At 45.0% G+C, this 13,591-nt stretch overlaps 1 protein-coding gene across 48 annotated transcripts in view; it reads left to right on the top strand.

Moving 5' to 3' along the window:
- The window catches only part of LOC105465213 (aspartic peptidase retroviral like 1), a 147,433-nt gene that overhangs the window by 94,624 nt on the left and 39,218 nt on the right, over positions 1-13,591 (top strand). Inside the window, exon 10 of one of the 48 annotated variants that reach the window (XR_011611854.1) lies at positions 9,946-10,215. The exons of the other annotated variants lie outside the window; for them this stretch is intronic. The gene's annotated coding sequence lies outside the window, so the exon portion shown is untranslated. The remainder of the gene's footprint in view (positions 1-9,945; positions 10,216-13,591) is intronic. 48 annotated transcript variants of the gene reach the window in all.

Genomic DNA, 13,591 nt, shown 5'->3' with positions numbered 1-13,591 from the left:
AAACTTCATTGCTCTATCTTGCACTTTGAATGGGTCTTTTATTCATGCCTGATTTTGTAACATCATACATTGGTCATTTTGAAAATGATGGTTCAGTGAATTATACACATCTTCTAAATATAGGCACATTTCAGTCTGTAATACCAAAAACTAATATTTGTCAGTGTTACCACTGATTTCATCAGAAAAGTCTTGAGGTATTAAGAAGTCTTAAGGTATCTACCAACATGGATACACATTTTCTAAAATTTTAAATCTTCACTTGCAGCTCCAGTTTTACAGTTGGCAACAAATACTGTCAGTTGTTTTCTATGAGGTGACAGGTTCACTTCATTCATTTTTGAGAAAATGTTTGCCAGCTACCCAAGTCTGAATAATCATAGTTTGTTCGTCTTTTTTTTCGTAATATAAATGATGTTCTATGAAAAAGCAGGTAGGTCAGCTTGCAATTCAAACAATTAGGTAAGTGCTTCAAGTGCTTCGGTATTCAGCAGAAGTGCTTTGTGTACAGAGTATTAATAAGACATGTATTCAAGGGATACGTTTTAATAAAATTAATAATTATTACTCTATCACGGACATTCTTACATGAAGTTTGCCTTTCTGTTGAACTGCAAGTACGTGGGGGTGAAGACTATGACTCCTGGTGCAGTTTGGTGCCTCTTCATTGATTAAGGCTCTAGAAAGCACCAAATACTATTGCTTTCGCATCATCAGTGCAAATGTCCGCAAAGGGAATGCTGCAGAAAAACTCTTGGTATTATTATGAAACTGATGTTGACCTCTTGGATCCCCTGGGAAGGGTCTTGGGGACCCAGGAGTCCAGGAATCATAATTTGAGAGCCATGGCCTATATGACCATGGGTACTAATGGCACATGCCTCCAGCACCCTTGATCAGCCTCCCTTGGCCTCATTTTCCTCAGTTGTAAATGGAGGCCTGGGCAGGCTCTGTTTCTCCACACTGTTGGACTCTGTTTGCTGGCCCCCGAAGCTGCTCCTCCCTTAGCAGTGATGCTGCTCTCAGCTCCTGCTTTTCCTCCCTCTCTCATGCTTCCCTTTCTCTCCACGGCTCCTCCTCAGCTCACTCTTTACAGGTTGGCATTCTTGTTGTTTCGTCTCCTCCTCCTCTCCCTGGGTGATCTTATTTCCTCCCTGGTCTTCAACCATCACCTGCAGGCTGATAGCTCCCAAATCTCTATCTTCAATCCACATGTCTGTCCCAGGCTCCCGTTTTGTGGTTCCACCAGAGACCTTTCCACCTGTATGCTCTACAGGCAAGTCAAAGCATGTCTAAACTGGTTTCTTCATCTTCCCTGACACATTGCTTCCTCTTCCGGAATAGGCAGTCTTGGTTAATCCATCATCTGTTCAACCGCTTAAGCCAGAATCCCAGGAGTCCTCCTTCCCTTATCTGGCTCCCTTCCTTCCCTCCTCTGCTCACCTGGCCTATCAGTTTGCCGCCTAAACATTTTCCCAGTTTCTCCTTGCTCTCCAGCCCCTCCACCACTGCCTCAGCTCAGGCACTCATCCCTTCTCACCTGAACGATTGCAAGGGTCTTCTTCCTGGCCGCCTGCTACCTGTTTTCAACCTGTACTCTACAGTTCTGGTTGGAAACCACGAGAGTGATCTTCTCACACTTCTTTTTTTTTTTTTTTTAACTTTTAATTTAGGTTCAGGAGTACATGTGCAATTTTGTTATATAGTTAAACTCGTGTCACAGGGGTTTGTTGTACAGATTATTTCGTTACCCAGGTACTAAGCCTAGTACCCAGGAGTTATTTTTTCTGCTCTTTTCCGTTTTCCCAACTCCCTACCCTCCACCCTCAAGGAGGTCCCAGTGTGTGTTGCTCCTCTCTTTGTGTTCATGAGTTCTCATCATTTAGCTCCCACTTGTAAGTGAGAACATGTGGTAGTTGGTTTTCTGTTCCTGCATTAGTTTACTAAGGATAATGTGTTTTTCATTATATAAATACTTATTGAGTACTTATCATACTAGGCTCTCTGCAGGCTGTGGGAATACAACATAGGTAGGACACAACAGATACTGTGCTGACCTCCAGCACTCACAGCATATGAAGGAAGAGAGAAAAGGACAGGGCACAGGTCATTAGGACCCAGTGCAGTGGGGAAAGATGGCAGAGGTGCTTGAGAACCCCTAGAAGTTTTGGCTGAGGGCTGAGTCTGAGGGTTTTCAGGGAACACTTCCTGGAGGAAGCAGCTCTCACGTTCAGACTGCAGCCTGGGTGGGAATTAACTAAGAGAGATGAGAGTGTTGTGGTGAAAAACTTTACTGGAAAATTTGATCATCTAATTTCCTGTTAAATACTTCTCTTGTGAGCTTCGCCACTGCCTGCAGGATCAAGTCCAAATTCCTTATCATGAAACACAACCTTTGTGGCCTCGTTGTCTACCACTCCCTTGTATTCGTTGTCATCAGCCCAAACTGATTTCAGTTCCCCCTAAACGCTGCTTGCTCGCTCTGTCAGCTCCAGGCCTTTGCACATGGAGTTCCCTGTGCCCTCCACCCTTGCCACGCAAATCCCTACTGCCTATCTGTCCAACTGTGAATCACTCCACGTCAGCTGTTGAGGAGACCTTCCTGGTCCCTCCCCTGTAGACTTTGTGGCTCCCTCTCTTATTCTCCCCACCTGTACACACACCTGGACTCTTGTGCCCTTATCACATACTTAGAGCTTGTCCACTCGTGCGTCTCCCTTACCCCTACCTGCGAGTATAGGAACTAGACCCCTGTCTAGTTCACACACCCTCATCCCATGAGCATTTTAGGCATCCCCAGGGTGTGTGACTCCCCTGTGCTAGTGGACAAGGTTAGACAGTTACCATTACCTTCCCATCTTTTCCCCTCCTCCAGCTGTGTGACTTCCCTTTGCCCCTACCACACCCCATGTAGCTATCAGTTTTGCTGGACACAGCCACACCCATCAGGTACCCCATACCTGCTGGGAGTCATGGACACTCCTATAGGAGCAGTGCTGTGGGGCTGCTGGTCCCTGCATTGCCTTATAGAGCCGGGGGGCTTTGCCCCACAGATGCAGCTAAATTACAAATACCAGTCCAGCCCAGAATCAGTTCTTTCTGTTGAACAAAACTGTCTCTGGATCAGCTTGTTGTGCCTGTTTTCCTTCTTCCCTTAGAGTTATTTCCTTCAGAACCCTTCTACCCCTCATGAAAATAGGCTTCCCAAAGGTCTGCCCACCAGCTTACTAGACAGATGTAGCCTGCATTGTCCCCCTGGAGGCAAAAGATGTGTGGGTATTTATTTATTTAAAATAATAAGTTATGGCTGGGCACGGTGGCTCATGCCTGTAATCCTAGCACTTTGGGAGGCCGAGGCAGGCGGATCACCTGAGGCCAGGAGTTTGAGACCAGCCTGCCCAACATGGTAAACCCCACCTCCACTAAAATATACAAAAATTAGTGGGGCGGGATGGTGCATGCCTGTAATCCCAGCTACTTGGGAGGCTGAGGCAGGAGAATCGCTTGAACCTAGGAGGCGGAGGTTGCAGTGAGCCAAGATCATGCCACTGCACTCCAGCCTGGGTGACAGAGCAAGACTCCATCTCAAAATAAATAAATAAATAAATAAATAAATAAATAAATAAATAAATAACAGTAAGTTATATAAGCAGTGCTGAATACAGCTTCATCATTTAAAAATCCAAACAGTTTGGAAATATATAGACTAATATATAAATGCTCTCCTTGCACCTCTCTAAAGCCTACCATACAGGTAGGCACTGTTAATTATTTGGTGGAAATGTTCAAACTTTTTGCTTTGCATGTGAGTGGCTGGGATAGTATCTGAGAAATTAATTTTTTTTCTCCCCTGAATTTTCCCTTTTTCTGCCCTCACATTGATGGAGCTTATTACCTCCAGAGCAGCTTTTCAGGTTAGAAAACTGAATTAATCTTCAGGCATCTCTGGCTTTTGTGTGCTGAAAGCTTAAGCATTTAGGGCAACTCCAGGATTTGCTGAGTAGCTCATCAAAGGACAAGGATTCTCTTGCACAGACTGAATGCCTTGACTGGAAACGATGGAAGAAGGATTTCCTTGGGAGTGGAAAGGACCCCAACCCTTTTAGCCCTGTCCTCCCCAGTCTGGCTGGGGGCAGGACTACAATCCCAGAAAGAGGCATTCACATGGTAAGGCTAGCCAGGGGTGTCCAATCTTTTGGCTTCCCTGGGCCACATTGGAAGAAGAAGCATTGTCTTGGGCCACACCTAAAATACACTAACACAATAGCTGATGAGCTAGAAAAAAAAAATCACAAAATCTCATAATGTTTTAAGAAAGTTTACAAATTTGCATTGGGCCACATTCAAAGCTGTCCTGGGCTGCATGTGGCCCACAGGCTGTGGATTGGACAAGGTTGGACTAGGCTGTGAAGACACAGGCAACCTGATCCAAGGTTCCTGGCTGCCCCAAGAGGCACAGAGCAGCAGAGGCTGCCAGACCTGGCCTCTGCTGACTTCATCGGCAGCCCCATGCCTGGCACTTCTCAGTATTCTGGAGATTTCAGACATACCTGAAATTAAGTTTTCTATTGTCAAGTTTGAAGCTTACTATAATCAATGAGTTCAGTTATAGACTAAAACTTGATTTCTTGCACACTTGGATTTGTGAAGGAGATTCGTTCCTGTGACTTGTATTATATTACTCATATTCTATCACTTAAAAAAATTAATAAATCTTGAAAAATTTTCCACAGCAGTGGAAATGAATGAATAAGAATGAGATAAATCTATCTCATTCTTTTCAAAAAGATGAATATTATTTTTTTTTTTTAAATAGGCCAGGCACGGTGGCTCATGCCTGTAATCCCAATACTTTGGGAGGCTGAGGCGGGCAGATCACTTGAGGTCTGGAGTTCAAGACCAGCCTGGCCAACATAGTGAAACCCTGTCTCTACTAAAAATACAAAGATTAGCTGGGCGTGATGGAGCGTACCTGTAGTCCCAGCTACTCGAGAGACTGAGGCATGAGAATTGCATGAACCCAGGAGGCAGAGGTTGCAGTGAGCTGAGATCGCACCACTGCACTCCATCCTGGGCAACAAAGTGAGACTCTTTGTCTCTAAGTAAATAAATAAAAATACATGCTAATAGTAGGAGACTCAAACAGTACCAAAGGAGAAAGCAAAAGTTCCTTGGTCCTCCAGTCCCTCTCCCTAGATATAATGAGCTTCTTGAGGGTTCTAGAAACTTTCTATGTAGTTAAATTCACATAGCTATTTCTGCATAGCTCTTTTTATATGCAAATAACCTCAAATGAGATATACTTTTCTGTATGTATATCTTTATTATAAAATTTAGCACAATTTTTCTATTTTATATATATATTCTTATTTATTACTTATTGTTAAATAAGTTCTTATTTAAGTAGATATAGGTTTTTGTTTTTGTTTTTGTTTTTGTTTTGGAGACAGTTTCATTCTCGTTACCCAAGCCGGAGTGCAATGGTGCGATCTTGGCTCACCGCAACCTCCACCTCCAGGGTTCAAGCAATTCTGCTTCAGCCTCCCAAGTAGCTGGGATTACAGACATGCGCCACCATGCCCGGCTCATTTTGTATTTTTTTTTTAGTAGAAACGGGGTTTCTCCATGTTGGTTAGGCTGGTCTAGAACTCCTGACCTCAGGTGATCCACCCACCTCAGCCTCCCAAAGTGCTGGGATTACAGGTGTGAGCCACTGCGCCCGGCTTAAGTAGATATAGTTCTACTTCATTTCTTTTAATGGCTACCCAGTATTTCACAGAATGAATATGCCACATGTATTTAACCAATGACTGGCATTTAAATTCCCAGATTTTTAGCTAGCATTTATTGACCACAGACTATGTTGTTGGAATATGGTAAGTTACATAATCTTAGTAACAGCCCAAGGAATAGGTCCTTTTACTGCCTGTACTTCATGATGAAGGAACTCTGTTGCAAAGAGGTCAATAACTTTCCCAAGATCACATATCTGGTAGGTGGTAGATCTGGGACTTGAACCCAGGCAGCCAGGCCCTAAGGCTGCACTCTGGATTAGTATGCCACAGCTTCTCTGTAGACCCTGAGCACTTGTGCTGTTATATCCATAAAATACATTCATAGCAATGTACCTGCTAGGTCAAGGTATGTGCATTTCACACGTTAATAGCGCTGAATGATTAGGATGTTATTTTATGTAAAGAGTAATGGGCATCTTTTTATGACCAAGTACAGATCCCACTTGCTTTCAGAGAACAGAGGGGCTGCCGATGCTCTTGTACCCTGAGGCTCTACGAAGTAAGGCTGTTCTGTCTGCTTTGGCCAGGGCTTCAGCTCTGAATCCTATCTGGCCCTCTCCCTTCTGGGCTGGACTGGGCTCCCATGAGTCTTGGTGTCCTCTTATGCCCTCTGAGGCCAAGGCCACTGGGTGCTGGAGAAGCCTGCCCCTGTACCCTCTTGGTCTCCTAAGTTTGAAGGTACCTCCCAGCTAGAAGCCACCTAGATCCTATTTTCTTTCCATCTGCAAGAGGGAAAAATTATACCCACCTAAGGAAACAGAATTGGCCCCCTTCGCTGCCTCATTTGCAGCTCCTACACCTAACCACAGGGGGCCCCACTGTGGGACCTCCAGGCCTTGGTCCTGCCAGACCTTTGCGGAGGTGGGAGGTAAGATTGTGTGTCCTGACTTCTCCATGGCTGTGGCTTTTAAAGGACTGTATCAGTGGTTCTCAAACAGGGACAGTTTTACCCGCCAGCCCCAGGACAGGACATCTGGCAATGTCTGGAGATATTTTTAGTCGTCACAACTTGGGGTGTATATATGTGTGCGCACATGGGGCATGTGCACGTGCACATGTGCATATTCTGCTGGCATCTAGTGGGTAGAAAGAGGCCAGGATGCTGTTAAACATCCTACAATGAACAGGACAGCCTGGCCACAAAGAGTTATCCAGCTCAAAGTGTTAATAGTGCTGACACTGAGAAACCCTGGGCTATTGAAGGGCAGACAGTGCCCAGCACATGGCTCTCCCCCATGACTCCTGAGTCTCTATGTAACAGGAGCTGAGGGGTGGGTGGTATCTGGGATGAAGGGAAGTGGCTTGAAGGTATATTTACAAAAAGCTTTTTATAAACAATGAGTAGATACCAATTTCCCTCTCAAAGAACAGGAGAATGGCTGGTGAAGTTTGGGGGTGGGTAGTGGGATAGATTGTCTTTCTCTACATGCAGTCACAAGCTATGGAGAAATTAAGGATGTTGAAGACACTACAAAGTTTACTAAATATGGCTCAGCTAAATTCTCTTTTTTTTTTTTTTTTTTGAGACGGAGTCTCACTGTGTCTCCCAGGCTGGAGTGCAGTGGCGTGATCTCGGCTCACTGCAAGCTCCGCCTCCCGGGTTCACGCCATTCTCCCGCCTCAGCCTCCCAAGTAGCTGAGACTACAGGCGCCCGCCACCACGCCCGGCTAGTTTTTTGTATTTTTAGTAGAGACGGGGTTTCACCATGTTAGCCAGGATAGTCTCGATCTCCTGACCTCGTGATCCACCCACCTCGGCCTCCCAAAGTGCTGGGATTACAGGCTTGAGCCACCGCGCCCGGCCAACTAAATTCTCAAAGAAAAATGCTTAGAATTAAATGCTTTATTATTAAACCAGGTAGAATTTAACTGAGCAAGTTGGACACTCAAGAAGCAAGACAACAAAAAATAAACTGACAGGAAGGAACTGGAACAAATTAAGATAAAATAAGTAGTTAATGAATTAGAAAACAAGAAAATCTGTAACTTTAATAAATACACTTAAGACAAATAAAATTGACAATTTGGTATGCTTGTCAGGAAGACAACAGAATTAGATAAAAGTGGATGTAGAAATGGAAAAAAAACATTGATAAAAGAAACCACAGTCTGGGTGCACATGGTGGCGCACTCCTGTAATCCCAGCACTTTGGGAGGCCAAGGTGGGAAGATTGCCTGAGCCCAGGAGTTCAAGACCAGCCCGGGAAACTTAGGGAAACCCCGTCACTACAAAAAGTTTAAAAATTAGCAGAGTATAGTAGCTTGTGTCTGTAGTCCCAGTTACTCAGGAGGCTGAGGTGGGAGGATTACTTGAGCCCTAGAGGTCCAGGCTGCAGTGAGCTACAATTGCCACTGCACTTCAGCTTGGGAAACAGAGTGAGACCTTGACTCAAAATAATAATAATAATAATAAAAAGAAACCATAGTGGAACCTCTCTGTGTGAGGGTGGCATGGGCTTGAGGGAGGGCGATGGACACTGCAGCATATTCATGCATTCATTTAACAGCTACTTGCTGAGCACATACTGTGAGCCAGGCATTATTCTAAACACTGGGGGTACAACATTTAACAAAATAGACAAAAGGCAGTGGCATTCTGAGCCCTAGTGAGCAGGTAACAACAGACGGGGACCAGTGACATCAGTTCACCTAAGGCCCAAGACTGGCTCAAGATGTTTGTTGATTGAACAAGAAAATGCTGAGGCTTAGGTGAGGAGATGGAGCAGGAGATGAGAAGAGGTTTAACTTCCTTTCAGAAAGTCTAGATTTGGAGGGAAGAACAGATTCTACCATATAAGAACATAAATATTTCTTAATGACTCGTGTAGTCTATCTTCTTTGCAAATACTGATGTGTCTGAAGTAGTATCCTGCCATGAGACCAACTAACTGACTAGCACTGGATTACCCCACCCCCCTTTTTTTTTTTTTTTTTTTTTTGAGACGGAGTCTTGCTGTGTTGCCAGGCTGGAGTGCAGTGGCGCAATCTCGGCTCACTGCAACCTCCACCTCCCAGGTTCAAGCGATTCCCCTGCCTCAGCCTCCCAAGTAGCTGGGACTACAGGTGCGTACCACCATGCCTGGCTAATTTTTTGTATTTTAGTAGAGATGGAGTTTTGCCATGTTGGCCAGGATGGTCTGGATCTCCTGACCTTGTGATCTGCCCGCCTCAGCCTCCCAAAGTGCTGAGATTACAGGTATGAACCACCGTGCTCGGCCTACCCCACCTCTTAAGAAGGACTCCATCTGGAGTTGGTCACTATTCCTCTTCTGCTTTTCTATCTCAGACTTTCAGGCTACAGAAAAGAAACCTTTCCTCCAAGAATTGGAGCCTTGGCCAGCCCTCGCCCTTGGAAGACTCCATTTGTGGCAGATGGCGCTCCCGTAAGCCAGTGTGGGATTCCTCTCAAACACCCTGTGTTAGTCCATTTCGTGCTGCTATCACAGAATATCGCAGACTGGGCAATTTATAATGAGCAGAGATTTACTTCCTACAGTACTGGAGGCTAGGAAGTCCAAGATCAAGGGGCTTTGCTGCATCATCCCATGGTGGAAGGTGGAAAGGCGAAAAGAGTGGAAGAGAGAAAAGGGAGCCAAATTTGTCCTTTTGTGAGGAACCCACTCTCATTATAATGGCATTCATTTACTCTGCCCCATGGCCTGATCACCTCTCGGGCTCCACATCCCAGCACTTGCGTTGGAAGTTAAGTTTCCAATACATACTTTCTGGGAGAAACATTCAAACTACAGCACAACCCTTGTTTTAGGCCTGTGGCAGCCATCGTGGCTGGCTGGACTCTCTCAACACCCAAGGCCCTTGGTGGGCTGCTTAGAGAAGAGTTTCCAAAGGAATGTTCTGTGGCCAGTAGCTGTCTTCCAACTCATCTGCGGCCACTTCTTTGGCTTCTAAAGCTCCTGGGAAGGGAGTTTGCTCTCATGCCAGGCTGTGTGGAATCTTTCTTCACAGAGAGGAGCAAGAGAGTGTTCAGGGGACTCAAAAGATGACATTTTCAAAAAGCTCCCTCTGCTTTTGTTAATAGTGGCAAACACTTGTATCCTGTTCACCTTGGGCTGGGCACTGTTCTAACTGCTTAACATTCATTAACAACCACTCTGTGAGGCAGGTGCTCTATGATCATCCCGTTTTACAGATGAGGAAGCTGAGGCACAGAGCTGTGAAGTACCGTGGCCAAGGTCCCCATGATGGAAGTCTGGGCTTGGCCTCCAGAAAGCCTCTCACATGTGCTCATGGCAAAGGCTTCAGGACTTCTCTTCTCCGTCCACTCCTTCAAGAACCTTGTGAACACCAGACACATTCACACATACACAAGGAGAAAAAGAGGCAGTTGTCTGGCCTCTCCCTGATTCTGACTCCTTCTCCAGAGAATTTAACTCATTTTTCTACAGAGGATTTAACTGAAGTGAGTGCTGATTGCAGAGATTACCGACAGCTATAAACATTTACTTGTTGAATTTGAATGAACGAACCCTCTGTCACCCCTGCAGTGGTCTCTAGGGTTCTTTTGGCCTCCGGGCCTATAAACTGAGCTGCTTGGATAGTAGATTTGCCTGGACTTAAGAGCATACTCTGTCACTCAGAAGGACCAGGGAGAGCTGGTGAAGCTGACTTGGAACACCAGGGACATAGGGCTATTCTGACCAGGCCCCCAGTTTAGGAAAGGAGGTACTTTCTCAGAAGAGGCCTCCAACAGCAAAGATGTGAAGTTGTAGATGGAGGGGAAGCACTCCCTTGGATCAAAGCCAACTTTGCACTAGAGGCAGGAAGAAATACTATGGGCTCATTAATTACAGGATGCCACAGGATTGGCTTTGCCTCTGGGTGTGAGGGCAATAACCTATGCTTTAAACAAACAGCCCCATCACTCTACAGTAATTAGCAGCATAATAGGCATCTTCATAGAACTAGATTGACAGGTAGCCCACAACACACAGCCTCAAGCTGGCCTAGAACTGGGTTCTTTCAGATGCCACAGGATCTTGGGCACAGAAGTGACACATTTTTGCTTAGGCTATTTGCTGTGAACTTGCTATGTAGTAGGCAGTGAGAGGAACACACAAGAAATGTGAGACACAAACCTTACCCACAGTCTTACCACAGCAAATCGAGGAGGCAAAATTAAGCTTGAAAAGTTAAACGGCAGCACAAAGAAATAGCATTTATGTCTCGTACAAAGGGTACGAATGCTCAGAGCCACAGGGCAGCTCTGGACAGGGACCCCCACCAGGTAGATGGAATGGTGGGGGTATGGTGGGGTCTGCATTACCTGCAGGGTTTCTGCCAGTGCACATTGCCATGTTTCTTACAAGAGAAGTAGGAAACAGAAAAAGAAAATTAAAAATCATGCTAATATTTGTCAGAGATACACATTGCTATGGTTTTGGTTATATCCTTTAAGATATTTTTTCTATGCCTATATATTTTATTACATAAATAGGTTTATACTGTATGTCTGTTCTATGACTTGCTTTTTATACTCAGCAGTACGTTGTGAACATTTTTTCTTGTCAATGAAATTTTTATGGATCGCTTATATTTCACTACAAATTTACCATGATTTAACTAATCCCTTCTTATTGCCATTTTAGGTTATTAACAGTTGTGGCCATTATATGTAATTCTGACTCTGTGCACATCCTTATTATTATTATCATTATTATTTTTATGAGACGGAGTTTCGCTCTTGCTGCTCAGGCTGGGGTGCAATGGTGAGATCTCGGTTCACTGCAGCCTCCACCTCCCGAGCTCAAGTGATCCTCCTGCCTCAGCCTCCCGAGTAGCCAGAGTTACAGGCATGTGCCACCATGCCTGGCTAATGTTTTTGTATTTTTAGTAGAGACAGGGTGTCACCATGTTGGTCAGGCTGGTCTTGAACTCCTAACCTCAGGTGATCCACCTGTTTTGGCCTCCCAAAGTGCTGGAATTATAGGTGTGAGCCACCAAACCCAGCCACATCCTTATTTTGATCCACTTAAGTAGTAGGGGATCTACTGCCTTAGCCTCCCAAGTAGCTGGGATTACAGGCATGCACCACCACTTCGGCTAACTTTTGTATTTTTTTAGTAGAGACGGGGTTTCACCATGTGGTCAGTCTTGTCTTAAACTCCTGAGCTCAAGTGATTCATTCTCCTCAGCCTCCCAAAGTGCTGGGATTATAGGCATGGTTTCTGTCTTTATGTCAGTTTCAGAAAGAAACTTTCTTCTCCTACAGAATTTATATTAATATATTCACACAAACTATCTCAATACTTTAGTGTTTTTTTTTTTTTTTTAAAGTGAAGTAGAGTAGATCAAGGAGTATGCACACTTTGAAGGATTTAGTACGTATTGTCAAATCGCCTTCCAGGAAGGATGTATCAACTTAGGCTGTTGTCACCAATCCTATGAGAGTGCCTCCTTCACTACATCCTTCCCAACACTGGGGATTAGCATTTTTGGAAATTTTGCAAATTTGATAAACAAAAACAAATAGTATATCATTGTTGCTTTAGTTTGCTTTCCTTTTCCTTTTTTGTTTTTATTACTTGGACTCTTTTACAGGCCAACCGTTGGTAATTCTTTCTGATGAATTATCTGCTTATGTGCTTTATCTAGTTTTCTTTTCTTTTTTTTTTTTCTTTTTTTTTGAGGCAGGGTCTTGCTTTGTTGCCCAGGCTGGAGTGCAGTGGCATGATCACAGTTCACTGCAGTCTCAACCTCCTGGGCTCAGGTGATCCCCCACCTCAGCTTCCCGAGTAACTGGGACTACAGGTGCCCCCCACCACACCCAGATAGTTTTTGTATTTTAAGTAGAGACAGGGTTTCACCATATTGGCTAGGCTGGTCTCAAGTTCCTGAGCCCAAGCAGTCTGCCGACCTCGGCCTCCCAAAGTGCTGGGATTACAGGTGTGAGCCACCGAGCCCAGTCAGTTATCTGTTTTCTATTGATATATTTCTCCATTTTCCCCACTTCATTTGTGCAGTTTGTTGTTAGTATTTAGTGTGGTATATTATTTTTTTCTTATACAAAGATGTATTCAGGCTATTAACTCCTTGTCTGTCATATATGTGTGTGTGTGTGTGTGGTTTTTTTTTTTTTTTATTTGGAGATGAGAGTTTCACTATGTTGCCGAGGCTGGCCTCAAACATCTGGCCTCATGTTATGCTCCTGCCTTAGCCTACCCAGTCGCTGGGATTACAGGTGTGAGCCACCTTGCCCAATTATCATGTATTACAAATATTTTATTCTAGATTGTCACTTGTCATTTAGTCTTGTTCATGTTTAAAGCATTCATGAATCTAAAATGTCCATGTATCAAGGTAGTCTATATAGGCTTTACAAATCGTGAGGCTGGAGGTGGCCATGACTGGAAGCAGGGAGGCCAGCAGGGAGGCGGCCCCTGCCAGAGTGCACGTGTGGCAGGATGAGGCCGAAGGTGGGGCAGGGCTAGAGAAGAGGCAAGCAGGGCCAATTGGAGGCAGATGAGAGAGGTGACCAAGATGTGGTGACCTTGGGTGGGGGAGGGAGGAAGGAAGAGGAGGAGCCTTGAGTGACTCACAGGTGCTGACCTGGAGGAGGGCAGAGTGTGAGCAGGTGGAGGATGAGCCAGGATTGGGACTACAGGAAGGGGAGTGGTGGGGGTGGGGTGCAGAAATCGTGACAATTCCCTTTGGCATTGTTGCGTGGAGGCTCCTGGCCGGATAGGTCACTGGTATTTGGATCACTAGGACTGGGCTGGTTTCTGTCTTTTTTTTTTTTTTTGGAGACAGAGTCTCTCTTTCCCAGGCTGGAGTGCAGT

This window comes from Macaca nemestrina, chromosome 13 (assembly GCF_043159975.1).
Source record: "Macaca nemestrina isolate mMacNem1 chromosome 13, mMacNem.hap1, whole genome shotgun sequence".
NCBI lineage: Eukaryota > Metazoa > Chordata > Mammalia > Primates > Cercopithecidae > Macaca > Macaca nemestrina.
The sequence above is the reverse complement of the archived record's forward strand: the minus strand, read 5'-3'. Positions and strand labels throughout refer to the sequence as shown.